The sequence below is a fragment of the Leucopleurus acutus genome (genome assembly GCF_964270905.1).
Source record: "Leucopleurus acutus genome assembly, chromosome: 9".
NCBI lineage: Eukaryota > Metazoa > Chordata > Mammalia > Artiodactyla > Delphinidae > Leucopleurus > Leucopleurus acutus.
The window spans coordinates 80,995,947-81,009,878 of record NC_139144.1 but is presented as its reverse complement, the minus strand read 5'-3'; the positions used below and the strand labels follow the sequence as shown (position 1 = coordinate 81,009,878).

The following is a 13,932-nucleotide window of genomic DNA, read 5'->3' as shown; positions in this document are numbered from 1 at the left end:
GCGCCTAGAGCCTGTCCTCAGCTACAAGAGAAGCCACTGCAATGAGAAGCCTGTGCGCCACAACAAACAGTAGCCCCTGCTCACCGCAACCAGAGAAAGCCTGCGCACATCAACAAAGACCCGATGCAGCCACAAAAAAAAAAGTCAATGAAGAACTCAAAAAGGAAATCATATGTGGAATCTAAAAAATAAAACAAACGGGTATAGCAAAACAGAGACAAACTCATAGGAAACAAACCAGTGGCTACCAGCAAAGACAGGGAAGTGGGGAGGGCCAAGTTAGGGGTATGGGATTAAGAGATACAAATTACTATGTATTGATATAAAATAGATAAGGATATATTGTATAGCACAGGGAATTTTAGCCATTTTCTTGTAATAACTTATAACCTGTAAAAATACTGAACCACTATGCTGTACACCTGAAACTAATTTAATATTGTAAATCAACCATACTTCAATAAACAAGAAGAACTGTACATCGTAAAGCATGTACTTTAATGTATGCAGATTAACACAGATGAACTTAGTTGTATTACAAGGTACAACATAACTGCACTGAAAGGAGTGGTAAGAAATGTACACCTAAGCAATATAAGAGAAAAACAGTAACCTGCAAACACTACCTTAACCAAGTAATGAAGATTAACACTGCCATTGATGCCACATAGCTATCATGTACTCCTGTTACGATGTTATGAGAACGGCATGTTTCACCTCTGTGATATTCTTTCTGAAAACCCCAACTTAAACCCAGTTTAATTATGATGAAAATATCAGACAAAACCAGACTAGGGGACACTGTACAGGGTAATTGGCTAGTATTTTTCTAGTCTGTCTAGGTATAAAAATAAGACTCAGAAACTGTCACACACAGATCAAAAGAGACTAAGGAGACATGACAACTAAATGCGATGTGGTGTCTTGGATTGGGTCTTGGAATAGAAAAGACTGATGGAAAAACCCATGGAATCCAAATAGAGTCTGGGGTTTAGTTAAGAGTAATGTAACAATGTATGTTTCATGGTTTTCACAGAAGTACCATGGTATCATATGTTAATTATGGGGGAAACTCTGAGAGGTATACAGGAACTTTCAATAATATTTTTGCAACTTTTCTGTAAATTTTTGAAATTATTTCAGAATGTAAAGCTTAGTTTTAAACAGATTTGTAATAAAAAAGGCTTTTCAGCATTTTTTTCCCAAAATGCTTCAGCTTATATTTTCTAAGAGACAAACATTTTCTTGTATCAATTCCATTATTGCACCTAGGAAATTTAATATTGATGAATATTAGTATGTGATATATAGTCAACATTCAGAGTCCCATTATTATCCTAGCATGTCTGTAAAAGCTGGATTTCCCCATCCCCCAATCCTGAATACAATTCAGGATCATATATTGGGTGGGCGGGGCGGGGGGTTGTCTATGATGATTTTCTTTTTGTTTTTTTTTTTTTGCGTTATGCGGGCCTCTCACTGCTGTGGCCTCTCCCATTGCGGAGCACAGGCTCCGGACGCGCAGGCCCAGCGGCCATGGCTCACGGGCCCAGCCGCTCCACGGCATGTGGGATCCTCCCGGACTGGGGCACGAATCCGTGTCCCCTGCATCGGCAGGTGGACTCCCAACCACTGCGCCACCAGGGAAGCCCTGATGATGACATTTTTAACGAGTTTAATTTTGTAGAATGTTTTCCCTTCTGGATTTGTCTTACTGTTTTTTCATGATTGGATTCAGCTAAACATTTTTGGGAAGAACCCTACATAGGTGATGTTTTGTGATTCCCATAGCATCATATCGGGAGTCATATAATAGTAGATTTTCCTGGTATTAGTGAAGTTAATTAAGCTTGATAGCATCAGTCTTTGTTTTTTGGAGCTTGAGATGTTGATTGACTCAGCTTGTACTCTCCCTATCCCGGGGCTGTAATCAGCACTGATTCTTTTTAGTGATAATGGAATTTAGAAATCAACATTCTGTGTATCATCACTTATGGTTAAGGAATATATACTTTTTAAAAATCATGAGTTTACAGGTTCCCTGCAGCGTCAATATGTTTACTTATCTTCTGTCTTGTAATACATACAAAATTGTTCCAGAAATAATGTACCAGTACCATAACCAACAAAGAACTTACCAACTAATGGTCAGTATTTCTTTGTAGTTCTTTTTGTCCTTAGAACGTATCTCAGTAAGGATGTATGTGTGATTACTTCATTAAAAGTAACCTAGTACAGGGCTTCCCTGGTGGCGCAGTGCTTGAGAGTCCGCCTGCCGATGCAGGGGACATGGGTTCGTGCCCCGGTCCGGGAGGATCCCATATGCCGCAGGGCGGCTGCCCCTGTGAGCCATGGCCGCTGAGCCTGCACATCCGGAGCCTGTGCTCCGCAATGGGAGAGGCCATAACAGTGAGAGGCCTGCAATGGGAGAGGCCACAACAGTGAGAGGCCCGCGTACCAAAAGTAACCTAGTACAATAGAAGATAAAGCTTATTTATATTCTAAATGGTAAAAATCACTGAAGATACTACAGGTTCAGTCATTATGGAGATTTCCTTCAACAGGTCTATCATAATAATTCTCATCCAAGCAGCTCACTGAAGGATTTATTAGATCAGTTTTGCCATACTGAGTAAGGTTAACTCCACTGACTTTTTATTAAGCGTTATCTGGAGTCATTTACTCTCTGGATCTGTGACCCCTTGTCTGAAATACACACTGTGTTGTCATTTCTTGTTCTCCTTTTCTATCATTATATTGATTTACTGGTTGCTATTACTGCTTAGTATTCACATATCCCATTTAATCCTCTTTGAAGATGCTAGTAGCAGTCCATATTTAGTTAAAGAGTGAGAATCAGAGGTTAAGACCACTCAGTTAGCAACTGCGAGAGTCCTGATCTGAACTCCCGTTTTCTGACCCCAAAGTCTATGCCCTAAAACAATCATTAAATGCTACGTTTCATAGATGAGGTAATGTGACTGTTTTACAAATCTTGGTGTTGGTGTGGACCAATTTAATTTCATGACTTAAAGCAGGAACTGAATATTATTTAAGCTAAAGCCAATTCATGCATAATCATTTTATATCATTTTATACAGTGATTTGAATCTTATTAGGGTACTGTCTGGCTGCTTTTATTACTGTCATTTGTGATGGTGCGTCTCAACTTGATGTTCACATAAGAACTGCTTCAGGGAGTGTTTGAAAAGACTCAAGGTCTGGGCTCACACTTTTAGTTGGTTTAGGGTGAGCCCAGGAAAGAGAATTCTAAGCACTTCTCAGGAGCTGATAATGTGCATATAGGGTCGAGAGGCACTGGCACAAATAGCATCGCCGATACTAAGGTGCAGCCAGGGTTGAGAACTAGTAACACATAAAAAAAAAGATCTGTTGTAGCACATAGTTCTGTGAAATGATAGCTCAAATTTAAATCGGCATTAGGCACTCAAAGGATATGTTCTTTGGCAAATGCTTGGCCTGCAGATTTTGTTTGTAGATGGCAAATGCAAATACCTATTTAGGGAAACGGGGGTGGCATATGGAGATTTTTCATCCAAGTTGGTGGCCAGCCCTCTACCGGGTGCTAAGGGAATACCTCGAGACAGAACAGGGAATTTTTCTTACTATGGGTATGTCCGAGCAGGTAAATAGTAGACCAGTTAAGCACCCAAACTTATACAGTTCATCATAATCAATTGTCCCCGCAAAAATTTAAAAGCGGGACTTTTGTAACATAGCCATATAAAAATCTAAATGATCCCACAAGGCATCTATTTGTGAGCAATGCAGTTTGCATTGAGTCTTTCAGAATGAATTAATGTACTCCTGGGTACTATTTAACCTGCCAAATGGTGTTCTTGAGTCCAAAATGGATTTTTTCCCCTCTGCATTGGGTCTTCGTTGCTGCATGCAGGATTTCTCTAGTTGCGGCGAGTGGGGGCTACTCTTTGTTGCGGTGCGCCGGCTTCTCATTGCGGTGGCTTCTCTTGTTGCCGAGCACGGGCTCTAGGAGCGCAGGCTTCAGTAGTTGTGGCACACGGGCTCAGTAGTTGTGGCTTGCGGGTGCATGGGCTTAGTTGCTTCGCGGCGTGTGGGATCTTCCTGGACCAGGGCTCGAACCCGTGTCCCCTACATTGGCAGGCAGAGTCTTAACCACTGTGCCACCAGAGAAGTCCCCAAAATGGATTTTTGAAGTTTCTACCCAAATAACTTTTTAGTTTTAGAGTGTTGCTGTAAAGACATTCTTTCTGACAGTTGTTAGAAAAAGAACCTATTGTCTATTCATACACTCTAAGTTTGTGGCCTTGGTATCACATCATCAATATACACAGGAGGGTGCTGGTTCTTCTGCCTCCCTGAGGTTGGAGAAGTGTATAAATCAGAATCTATTTTCCTTTATGGTGCAGTGGAGCTAGAACGTCATCTTTTTTTCTCATTTGATTAAATAATATTTCAACACCTGTACTTCTAGTAAACATTTCTTAATATGGAGATGTTCATAGCTAATAATGCAGAGTGACAATCATTATGCATGTTTTACAAATTTAAATATTGATATTATATGGAAATTTCAGGTACATTTTAAATATTAAGATAAATTAGCCTTGCTCAATAGATTATTCCATTAAAATGTACTATTATCTTTCAGGCACCTTGGTTAGGACCTATAGAGTTTAAAACATGTCTCTAATTGCCTGGTTTGTAGGGAGTCATCACAGAACTTATTTCAACATACAGAGTAATAGATCAGGAATAGACTACAGATGTTTTATTGACTAATTAACAATTCTGATTTTTCACAAATAATTATAGAGTTAAATGCATAAAAATCACTTTAGGCCTTCCCTTCACTCAGACAAAATTTATATTTGAGGATTAAACTTTCCAGCATTATATAAATTTGATTCATCTATATATGTCAAAAAAGCATTAAAGAAGCTGCTAGTGAAATCATAATCATAGGCATTTTACTTCCATTTGAAAGCAAAATTTAAGGTCCAATTTCATTGAAATAGCCGGTACTCAATGACTGCTATTTTAGCCAACAAGTTAATATCATTTGCTGCAAAATGGAATGGAAATTCATTTGCGTTTCATATATGTCTAATTCACCTCCTCAAACAGAGCAAACTTTTATTTTTGTAGTTCTAACAAGTGGTATTCCTTTTCTGAAACTAAAAATCACGGAAAAGCTCTCCTTCCTCCTTTAGTCCTTTCATGTAGCCATTTGTCACAAGCCTTTGTTATCATATCTCAGAAGCCATTCCAGTGACAAGAAAGGGACCACAGACAGGTGAAGGGCCAGAGATCATTCATATATGATGCGAAGTCTTTCTAGATGTATTTTCTAGCAGCAGTTGATTACATCTGTCTCATTAATTACATGCTGTGAAGTGCTAGAGGAGAGGACTTACTGCCATCCTGAGTCTGACTTGGAAAGGAACCTTTGATAATGTGCATCACTTGTTCCTCAGTGAGTCTCCCTCAGACCTTCTCTGAGGAGTTGGCTGGCATCCTCACTGTAGAGGTAGAGGAAAGCATTTCCTTACATTCTCACCACTAAAAGAGCAAGTTATAAATAGGCATCCTGCATGATGGGTCCATGTGGGTGATTATAGTAGCAGAAGTTGACATTTCAGTTTCCTCAGAAAAATAGAGGGCTGCCTCAGTCCCAGATAGAACAAGTATTCAACGTACACACTGTACCAATTCCTTATTTGTAATAGGCGTGTAGTGTTACTTCATTATGGTTTTAGTTTATACTTCAGTAACAGCTAGTACTAATCATGTTAACATCTTTTTGCATGCTTACTTTTCATTTGTACCTCTTCTTTGATGAAGAATCTGTTCAGACATTTTTCCAGTTTTTAATTGGGTTACTTGTTTTCTTATTCTTAAGTTTGGAAAGACCATAATATATTGTTTACACATCTTTTATCAGGTTTATGATTTGTAAATATTTTTCTCCCAGAATTTGGCTTGTCTTTTCATTCTGTTAACAGTGTGTTTCAAAGAGCAGAAGTTTTTAATTTGGATGAAGTCCAATTTTTTTTCTGTTATGGCTTGTACTTTTGGTGCCATATGTAAGAAATCTGCATTGAATATGTAGATCAGTTTGGGAGTTGATCAACAGAGTTGAGTTTTCCGACCCATGAACACAGTATATCCCTCCATTTATTAGGTCTTATTTCATTCCCCATAGTGATGTCTTAAATAGTTTTCAATGATCAGGTCTTGCATTTCTTTTGCCAGATCTATCACTGAGTATTTCATATTTTTGTTATTTTAAATAGCATCATTTTGTTAGTTTTAATTTTCTTAATTTAGATATTGTTAGTATATTGAAATGTAGTTGACTTTTCTATACTGATCTTACATCCTGCAACCTTGATAAACTCACTTACTAGTTCTACTGGTATCTCGGTAGATTGATTGTTTTTCCATAGACAATATTGTTGTCTACAAATAAAGACAATTTTACTTCTTCTTTCCAATCTAGATGGTTTTATTTATTTATTTCGGTTGTCTTATTGTACTTATTAGGATGTCCGATACAGTGTTGAATAGAAGTGGTGCAAGTGGACATCCTAGTCTTATTCTTGATCTTAAGGAAAAAACATTGTCTTTGAACATTAAGTATAACATTAGTTGTAGGTTTTTGGTAGACCCCCTTCATCAAGTTGATAAAGTTCCTTCTGCTAATTTTTATTTAATCTATTTTGGCTCTGATCTTTATTGTTTCTTCTATTTACTTTGAGTTTAATTCATGATACTTTTTCTATTAAAGCTGAAGCCAATGATTTGAGAAAAATCTGTTTTTTCTAATATAGACATTTAGTGCTCTAAGTGCCACCCTCCCTAAATATTGCCTTAGTGGCATCCCACAGATTTTTTTCTCATTTTCATCCTGTTCAAAATACTCTCTAAGTTTTATTTTGATTTCTTTGACCCATGGGTTACTAAAACTGTGCTAGTTTCCACATATGTGAGAGATTTTTTGGAGTTCTCTATGTTATGAATTTCTAATTGCAGTCTATTGGGCTTAGAGAATATACTTGATATGACTTGGATCCTTTATAAATTTATTGAGGCTTAGTTTATAGCCTATAATAGGGTCTATCCTGTGAATGTTCCACATTCACAGTTTAAAAGACTGCATATTCTTTCGTTCAGTAGAGTTTTATACATGTCAGATAGTTCAAGTTACTGTTATTTCCATATCCTTACTGAATTTTTGTATCTACTTTCTAAAAAGCAATTTTTTTTTTTTTTGCGGTATGCGGGCCTCCCACTGCCGTGGCCCCCCCAGTTGCGGAGCACAGGCTCCAGACGCGCAGGCTCAGCGGCCATGGCTCACGGGCCCAGCCGCTCCGCGGCATGTGGGATCTTCCCGGACCGGGGCACGAACCCGTGTCCCCTGCATCGGCAGGTGGACTCTCAACCACTGCGCCAGCAGGGAAGCCCTAAAAAGCAATTTTTGAGAGACTGTTACTAACCTGAGGATAATTATGGATCTATTCTGTCATTTTTTGCTGCTTGTATTTTGAAGATATGTTATTAGGTGCACAAATATTTAGGATTCCTATTTCCTCTTCATTAATTGACCACTTTGTTACTATGAAATAACTTCCTTATCCCTGGTAATATACTTTGGTTTAAAATCTTCTTTTTCTTAGCTATCCCAGCTTTCTTTTAACTAGTGTTAGCTTATTATATCTTTTTACATCCTTTAATCTATTTGTTTCTTTACATTTAAAATATGTTGATTGAAGCAGCATATCATTGGGTCTTTATTTTTTATTCAATCTGACAATCTCTGCCTTTCAGTAAGTATTTAAACTGTATTTTAATATGATTACTGATATGATTAAATCTGTCATTTAGCTGCTTTTTCTGTTTTATATGTTCTTTATTTCCTTTTTCCTCCTTTTTTTCCTCTTTTAGACTAATTGAATATTTTTTATGGTTCCATTTTTTCTTCTTTGCTTATTATTGGTAACTGTTATTTTAAGTGTTGCTTATGTTTAGTCTAAGTTCAAATGATACTATAACACTTCGTGTATAGTTTATGAGCCTTACAATATTATATCTCCATTTCCCATTGAAGGTAAGACATAGAACATATTATTTCAGCAATAGCACCTGTCTAACAGTTTCTGATGTGTAATACGTGTCCAATTATTGTTGGAAGGATGAATGAACAAATGAACAATCTCCTGAAGTTTCAGTTTCATTTCTCCTTTGCAGAGTTATCGTAGACAGTTTTTGTTTGAACACCTGAGCTCCCTAACCAAGTGATAAGCTGAAACAGCAACTGTGGAATGATACATGGTTTGGATCCTATAGCAAGAGTGAGGTTCTAGGATGTTCAGCCCATCTCCTAGTTATAATGTATAGAAGAAGCAGGTTGGAACATCCTGACATCCATTACTAACTTCTTCTTTTAGTTACTGCATGAAGAAGTCCCTGTGCCTCTGGGAGCTATACAAAACCTCTTAGGAATAGCCACCTTTATTGTCTCTAGCACTGATACTGAAAAGCTAAGTACTTTATTCCCTGCTAGTTTTTATTATATGTATTGAATGAGTCAGAAATAAAGTCTTTAGGTCAAAGGTCCAACATTCAGATTACTTAGTTGTTGAGCATCACAAACTGACAGTTTGAAACCTCCTTCCGTAAGACATTGATTCTGGTCTTGGCTCTGCCGTAATAGCCAAGAGGGCATGAACAGGTCACTGAACCTCTCTCCCTTGACCTTTATTCCCCACTACTTCCATCTTGTCATATTTCTCTAAATTCATGCAGTTCTTTGGAGCATGTGAAAATGGAACACTGAGAATTCTTAACCTCCTACTCTCCTATCTTCCTTTTCTATAAAGGATTTCTGACTAGTTTGTATACGTATAGAATGACAAATTGGGAAGGTTTTCATGAATCTTATCATTTTGGCAAATTGTTAGCTTGTAATTATTAGACCTTGCTTTGATTCCGTATTCAAATGAAGAATAATAATTCACGTTCACTCTTCAGGGTGGCAGTTGGTTTTTAATAAAAATACCAACACTTATCTGTAAATTTTTCAGTTCCCAAACACTTTGCTATAATTGTCTTCAGTTTAAGGACTGCAACTGAAGTAATCCAAGTTTAGGCATTAACATAACTTCCTCCTTTCCATCCTACCATCCTATGTATGGATTGACAGAAATAAAATTGATTTGGGCTCTAAGAGTTCTTATAGTTCTTAATAACCAAAGAATGAGAACAAAGCTAAATTGGTTATTATAATGTATGTGAAATTATGAAGGGAATGTGTTGGGGAGGGTATGTAAAATTGAAAGTGTCTATTGTTATCTTGAAGTAATGTCCCTTAGGTATTCATTTAACTTCAGTGTCAAGTTATTTACACAACAAGAGCAATGCCTATCTATTAAGGGTGATGTGAGAATTAGTTTAAATTTCCCAAAGCACTTTGAGGCACTGAGTTGAAAAGTTCTTTATAAATGCCAGGCATTATTATAACCAGACTAGTAAAAAGAAACATGATAAAGCTACTCATGCAGTGTCCTCTAATAGAAACTTTATTGGTAAGGAAATATAAAGGTTACTGCTATTCATAATTTATGGCTGAGGGGAATAGATCAAGAATAATAATGCTTTCCTGTCTACGTAAGTCTTAAAGACACAGATGTAGCTCGGATGGAATATATTGCTCCACTCAAGGAGAAGTATGAAATTGAGAACTTACAGGCAATAAAAGTGATATATGAAGATTAGTAAAGGCCAGTATCTTTAACTGAGCCCTGAAAAATATCTTGACAAATTTGACTATGTCTTTCAAAGTCTTTCTTGAAGACTGAAATAGAAGATGTAATCCTTGATCATTTGGGTATATGGAACTTGAAATTTGTTAGAAATATATGCATGATGGTCTTCATTCTAGTAACCAAAGTAAGCTGTCTCATTGTGAATCCTTTTCAATTTTTTCTTTTGTTTTGTGGTGAGGAAAATGAAAACTTTAAGTTAAGTAACACTGAGTGAGTATTTTTCAAAAGATTTAATGCAAGCAGAATACCTCAGGAAAGTGAGAGAAATAATCACACCCCAAAACATCTTAAAGTAATCAGAGATTATGATAGAAATCTGTCTGTAAGAATCTTTGAATGACACAGTTAGTAGAAGAAATTTTTTAAAAGGTAAATTTAGTGTTTTTGTAATCAGAGCGCAGCTTTTATTGGCTGTGTATTGGTTTCCTATTGTAACTTTAACAGATTACTGAAAACTTAGTGGCTCAAGACAACACAAATTTATTATCTTACAGCTGTGCCGGTCAGAAGTCCACAGCGAATCTTGGTGGGCTCAAATTAAGGTGTTGGCAGGGTTGTGTTCCTTTCCAGAAGACCTAAAAGGGAGAAGGCAGGTTTTTTTACCTTTTCCAGCCTCTGGAGGCTGCCTGTGTTTGGCTCATGCATGGTCCTCTTCCATTTCCAAAGCCAGCAATGGCTGGTCAAGTGTTTCTCATGTCAGTTTGCTTCGTCACTCCTCTGCCTTCCCCTTCCACCTCCCAGAACCCTTGTGATTGCACTGGGCCCACCTGGATAATCTCCCTTTCTTAAGGCCCACTAGTTAGTGACCTTAATTCCATCAGCTACCTCAATTCCCCTTTGCCAGGTAAGTAACATAGTCACAGGTTCTGGGGATTCGGAATAGGCATTTTGGGGGAGACTAAATATTCTACCCGTTACAGTCCAGAAATGGAAAAATGAGAGTTGCAGAAGCTTTTAGAGACCGGCAAGTAAGTGGCGTACCAATTCTGCCTTTGCTACTGTCATTTTCTGTTATCAAGTTTTGGCAGTACTTTAGTTGGCAAGCCTTTTTCTCTTTTCACCTCAATGAAGTTATCAATGTTTGGTTTGCATTTTTATTTCTAATTTCTCTAAGCATCCACCCATCTATGCAACAAACACTTGGTAAGTGTCTAGTTTAGGATGTGAAGCAACATGTATGGACCTAGACCATATTATCCTTAGTGAAATAAGTCAGAAAAAGACAAATACTATATGATATCACTTGTATGTGGAATCTAAAAGAATAATACAAATTAATGTATATGCAAAACAGAAACAGGTTTACAGATGTAGAAAACAAACCAGTGTTTGCCAAAGGGGAGAGGGGAGGAGGGAGAGACAAATTACGGGTATGGGATTAAGCTACAACTATTATATATAAAATAGATAAGCAACAAGGATATACTGTATAGCACAGGGAGTTATAGCCATTATCTTATAATAATCTATAATAGAATATAATCTGCAAAAGTACTGAATCACTATGCTGTACATCTGAACCTAACACAATATTGTAAATCAACTGTACTTCAATTTCAAAAACAAAAGCATGGCTTAATTAAAGATACTGGCTTAAATTACACTAGCAGCCACAGGTGAATTACTCTAGGTATCACTATGAGCCCTTGCCCTCAAGGAGCATACTCTGCTAAATGCAGTCCATGAGCCCCTTCATACAGTGGTTCATTATTAAGTAGTGATGCCAGACAAGATTTAGGAAGAATTTACACACCTTGATGTTTGTTTTTCATGCTCTCTCCAACCCCCATCATGCAAATAACAAAGCTTATAACCCCTATTTTTTTAACAAGCAAATGCCAAGAAAAAATATATAGTTCAGATAATACTTTCCTTTTTCTTCTTTTACTCATTTTTTTAAAGGCTTTTCTTATTAAAAAAAAAAAAGTACTATATAGAAGGAAGGAAATGTGTAATTTCCTGTTGGGCCATCAGCACATTTTTAAGGGGTTGGGAGTTTGATCAGTTCTATATTGTAAATTCCAGGATTCTTTCCAGCTTTGAAAATAAAGGGAACTGGATTTAGCCTACAGACAATAAGGTTCACAGAAGACTTAATGCTAATTTTTCAGTATACAGAAGGACCTCGTGTTAGTGAAAGTGAGCAGGTGTTCTTTGTTTCAGCCAAGTAGGACAGGAAGCAATGACATTAAAGGAGAAATTATTTAGACTAAAAAACCTCAGGTGTATTAAAACACTGGAAAATGTTACTAAGAAGGATGTATTGTAGATTTCTCTCAGAAGTCATCCAGTTCATCTTCTCCATACAGTGAAAATACAGGACTCTGATATTGGAGAAAATACATGCTAGTTATTAACATGTGCTAAATAAAAATTTATTGAAATGAAGTAAATTCAATTGGTCCTTTCACTGTACATACTTTCTTAAGGTTCTAAGCTCTCAAGAAGGTACTTAAAAGGTTCACAAGGCATAGTTGTCATGAATCTTTGCTAAACTGAAAAATTTGTCAGTTGAAAGAGAAAGTTAGAAAAATGTCAACTGAACCCCAAAAGTCAAGGTTTCTCGTAGAGATAGCTCTACTTATCTGGAGTGATGATCCCTTGGACATTTCCTTAAAATACCCTATGCCTCAAGGACATCTGATTGTCAGCAAAAAAAAAAAAAAAAAAAAATTTTAATCACAAACTGAAACATTCCAGCTAAAAGCATTTTCAGTCCCTTCTTACTCTGTTTTAAAGATGTATTTCTAAGGCCATTTCATTTCTTAATTGGATGTTAGACACTTGACTACACATGACTCCTCTCTAGAATGTATACAGCTGGATAGACAGGGATTATCCTTTCCACAAGAGTATGACGTTTTGATCATGTCATTCTCTGGTTTAGAAGCATCTTTGGATTACACGTTATGGGATAACATACAAACTCCTTAGCAAAACCTATGCTTTGACAGTCTATCCCCATTCTTCCTTTCGGATCTCACCTATCGGCACAACCTTCCCATTTCCTTACCCTCTTCAGTCTACGTGGCCATATCCTCACCACCCACCCCGCCCCCGCCTTTGTACACAGTCCCCCTTCCAGCCAAAACGATCTTGCTTATCTCACCCCATCTTGTTCATTTAAGAATTAAGTGATGTCTTCCTCCATTCCTCTCACAGACTTTATCCCTCAAGCCATTATAGTCTGGCCTCACCTAAACTTTCTCTTGCTGAGATCTCTAGTGACCTCTCTGTTGTTAAACCAAGCAGTAGCCTTTCCTTCCTTGCCACGCTTGACCTCTTGAGTGTCATTTGGCACTGACGGCCACTTCCTGTTCCCCGAAACACTCTCTGCCTTGAATGTCGTGCATCCCACCCTTCTGGTTTTTCTTCTGTCTCCTTGGCCTCTGGTCTTGATTATAGAGTTCTCTTCCTTTTCTTAACCCTTAAAAGTTACTGTTCCACGGGGCTCTCCCCTTACCTTTTGATAAGGTAGAGAATTGACATGGCAGAAAATGTCATGAACGTTTGTACTGGTTGAAGTTCCCTTGGTGGCAAGCAATGGAAACTGACTAAGGATAGGCCCCTGGGAACAAAGAGCTGACCAGTCACGCTTGGGGAAGGGCTTGAGAAGCAAAGGTAGTGGTAAGAATGTCAGCATCGGGATTGTGTGCCTACTTTCTAAGGGTGGGTCAGTTGCAATGGCCTCATGTCTTTATCAGTCCCTTCCCTGTGTCTTTTATTGTGTCTTGTATATTGTATCTTACAATATCTTAGAAATCTTATGTATTCTTTTAGACTCCAAAATGAAGCAGTGATTCCTCTATGAAGTCTGTCCTGATTCCTTTAAGAATTGTTGATTGCACCTATCTCCGAGCTAGATTCATACCAAAAATGTAGCTGTATTATTTTACTCAAAGACCACAGTGCAATTGCTGCAGTCATGTGGTCTTTTTTTTTCTTCCTCTGGACTAAGAGAGATTTATGGGACAAGGCAGTGAATTCTTTACCTCACCCCAGAGCCTACCTAGCTCCCTCTCAGTTCTTCTAGATTGTTCCTCCCAGTTTTTAGGTTTTTAGTTTTGAAACAGTTTAGAAATTTAGAAAGTCGTGAATTCATAGG

The 13,932-nt window shown here is 37.6% G+C and overlaps 1 protein-coding gene across 5 annotated transcripts in view; it reads left to right on the top strand.

Annotated features, from left to right (window-relative positions):
* The window catches only part of CADPS2 (calcium dependent secretion activator 2), a 484,769-nt gene that overhangs the window by 230,284 nt on the left and 240,553 nt on the right, over window positions 1-13,932 (top strand). The gene's annotated exons all lie outside the window — the stretch shown is intronic.